Here is a 3,934-nt window from a genome sequence, read left to right as displayed (position 1 = left end):
TATGCATGGTAGGCTGTGGTTTGTGAAGAGAGCTGAGGATTCTTAGAAATAACTGTGGGCACCGTGGGTTAATGAGAGACGACGTTACCAATAATCACAGATCAGTTTCTTGTCTAAGAGCTCAGAAGGTGAATACAAGGGGGGAGATATGGCCACAAGCCCATAGCCAAATGGGATTGTGATTCCCATTATGCCTTTTTTTTGTTAAGAAAAACAAAAATCGGGGCGCCTGGGTGGCTCAGTCGTTGCGCGGCCGACTTGGCTCAGGTCATGATCTCGCAGTCCGTGAGTTCAAGCCCCGCGTTGGGCTCTGTGCTGACAGCTCAGAGCCCGGGGCCTGTTTCAGATTCTGTGTCTCCCTCTCTCTCTCTGACCCTCCCCCGTTCATGCTCTGTCTCTCTCTGTCTCAAAAATAAATAAACGTTGGGGCGCCTGGGTGGCGCAGTCGGTTAAGCGTCCGACTTCAGCCAGGTCATGATCTCGCGCTCCGTGAGTTCGAGCCCCGCGTCAGGCTCTGGGCTGATGGCTCAGAGCCTGGAGCCTGCTTCCGATTCTGTGTCTCCCTCTCTCTCTGCCCCTCCCCCGTTCATGCTCTGTCTCTCTCTGTCCCAAAAATAAATAAACGTTGAAAAAAAATTTTTTTTAAATAAATAAATAAATAAACGTTAAAAAAAATTAAAAAAAAAACAAAAATAAGCGTTTTTCATTGACATATAATTAACATGCAATGTTTTATTAGTTTCAGGTGTACAACATATTGATTCAACAGTTCTACACATTACTCAGTGCTCACCAAGATAAGTGTAGTCACCATCTGGCACCAAACAACATTGTTAGTGTGCTATTGACTTTATACCTTATGCTGTAATTTTTTTCTCCGTGACTTATTTATTACATAAATGGAAGTTTTACCTCTCAATGCCCTTTATCTTTTTCATCCATCCCCCTCACCTGCCACTCCTCTGGCAACAACCAGTTTGTTCTCTATATTTAAGAGTCTGGGCTTTTGTTTGTTTCTTTGTTTCTTGTTTGTTCATTTGTGTTGTTTTTTAGATTCCATATGTAAGTGAAACTATATGGTGTTTGTCTTTCTCTGTCTGACTTATTTCACTTAGCATAATACCCTTGATTTCTATCCATATATAACACATCTTCTTTATCCATTCATCTGTTGATGGACATTTGGGTTTCTTCCATATCTTGGCTACTGTAAATAGTGCTGCAGTAAACATAGGGTCACACACCCTAACCCTAACCATAACCGTAACCCTAATCCCTAACTTTAACCCTAATCCTAACCCTAACCCTAATCCTAACCCTAACCCCAAACCTTTAACCACTAACCCCTAATACTTACTTTATTATTTTTACTTTTTTTTATTTAGTTAGTTAGTTTTTATTTTAATTTCAGTTAGTTTCAAGTGTACAATATAGCGATCCAACACTTCCATTCAACATCCAGTGCTCAGCACACCAAATACAATCCTTAATCACCATCACCTATTTAACCCATCCCCCCACCCACCTCCCCTCTATTAACCATCAGTTTATTCTCTATAGTTAAGAGTCTTTTTCTTGGTTTGTCTTTTTTTTTCTCCCCTACGATCATTTGTTTTGTTTCTTAAATTCCACATGAGCGAAATCATATGGTGTTTGTCTTTCTCTGACTGACTTATTTCACTTAGCATAATACTCTCTAGTTCCATCCACATCGTTGCCTATGCCTGAGAATTTTTTGCTTGGATGCTAGTTGTTTTGATTTTTATATTGTTTATTATTGCATTTTATTGTATTCCTTTATGTTTTTAAGTTTACTTATTTATTTCGAGAGAGAGAGAGAGCAGGGGAGGGGCAGAGAGAAAGGGAGAGACAGAATCCCAAGCAGGCTCCAGGCTGACGGCACAGAACCTGACACAGGGCTCAATCTCACAAACTAAGATCATGACCTGAGCCAAAATCAAGAGTTGGACTCTTAACCAACTAAGCCACCCAGGCGCCCCTATATTCCTTTAAATAGTGTTGGAATTTGTCTTAGAATTTAGGTCATTAGAATCTTCCACTCTGCTTTTTAAACATCTAAGATTTGGTGAGATATTCTCTAAACAATGATTACAAAGCATAAGCAAGACAGAAGCAAAGCAAATCTGCCTTGACTGATTCAGTCCAACCTAGAACTACGATTTTGTAAGAAATATGGAAAGCTGTCTATAGCCACACCATCCTGAATGTGCCAGATCTCATCAGATCTCAGAAGTTAAGCAGGGTCAGGCCTGGTTAGTATTTGGATGGGAGAAATATAGGAAGCTAAAATGACTTTTGGGGTGTTCACTATTTTCTTTAAGTAAATGATTGATTCTATTTCCTGAAACACACAGGAGCTCTTAAAAGCTAAAATAATAAACAGATTTTTTTTCTTGTTTTAGAATTGTGTTCTACAGAGCCCCCTCAAAATATATTCCAGCCATGGTTATTAACAAAACAAGAGATTAAATCTTTCACGTTTCAAGGGCTGCCTATGGTCATGTAACCAGTCTTTTCCTTCCAGAAAAGTCAGTCCCTGAAACATTAAATTCAAGTAGCTAGTTAGTGCTTTTAAAATCATATCAAGACCAAATCTTTTTATACCACGAAATTGGTTTTCCATTTATGTAAACTGACTGTCTCACTTGTGTTATGTATACATTGAGAACAAGGGATCAGTTCTGTTTAAATGTCTCTTGTTCACTCTTTAGCTTCAACTCTTCCATTTGAATAAACAAAACATTTTAAAACCTGTTTTCATCTTTTCTGTTATTGCATTGCACATCTCTACTTATTCTCCATATATTTTCTAAACCACATTCTTTTTTTTAACCCATTCTTTTTTAAAAAGAAGAATACAGGGGCGCCTGGGTGGCTCGGTCGGTTAAGCGTCCGACTTCGGCTCAGGTCAGGATCTCACGGTCCGTGAGCTCAAGCCCCGCGTCAGGCTCTGTGCTGACAGCTCAGAGCCTGGAGACTGTTTCAGATTCTGTGTCTCTCTCTCTCTTTGCTCCTCCCCTGTTCATGCTCTGTCTCTCTCTGTCTCAAAAATAAATAAACTTTAAAAAAAAAAAAAAAAGAATACAAAGCAGCAGTCTATTAATGTAAAAACTAGGACTGAATAAAAAATGATGCCTCCCTGGTTCTTGCAAGTGATATCCTATTAAGACATCACAATCCCATACAAGCACTCTCCACTAACTACTCATTTGCATCTGAGAATGAGAACTTTTTTAATAGCAACACCCTTGGCTATAAGGCTAATAACCTCTCTGAAACACCTATGGTCCTACTACCCCTCATAATTCTTCCTGCTCCAGATGGCTTTTTCAAATCCCTTCTTCCTTCTCTGGGTGAAGGGTTTTTCTCTAAGCAAGTTGTATTGTCTTAGGAAGGTTCATGTATTGTTAAGGGAAGAGAAGACTATTTGCCTGCTAACCAGATCCACCTCAGAGATCTATGGGATTATGAATGCCATATCAGATTATTCTAGCATGCCAGGAACTATCCTTGTCCTCCCTTTTCCTCCTTTCCATCATAACAGTGTGAGTCCAAGGAAAAGTGCTCCTTCAAGGTTGATGTCTTTATGTATACCTGGCCCACCAGTGTTAAATGATTAAAAAAAAAAAAAAAAAAAAAACTTTATCACTTAGCTGTTTCCTATACTTCAAAAATACTTTATTTTTTAAATGTTTCTTTATTTATTTTTGAGAGAGAGAGAGAGAGAGAGAAAGCAGGGGAGGGGCAGAGAGAGAGGGAAACAGAGAAACCAAAGCAAGCTCAAGTGCTGTCGATGCAGGGCCTCAAATGCAGGACCTCAAACTCACAAACCATGAGATCATGACCTGAGCCAAAGTCGGACACTTAACCGACTGAGCCACCCAGGCCCCCCAAAAAATATCTTTAAGTCATC

This window comes from Lynx canadensis, chromosome B3 (assembly GCF_007474595.2).
Source record: "Lynx canadensis isolate LIC74 chromosome B3, mLynCan4.pri.v2, whole genome shotgun sequence".
Classification (NCBI taxonomy): domain Eukaryota; kingdom Metazoa; phylum Chordata; class Mammalia; order Carnivora; family Felidae; genus Lynx; species Lynx canadensis.
The sequence above is the reverse complement of the archived record's forward strand: the minus strand, read 5'-3'. Positions refer to the sequence as shown.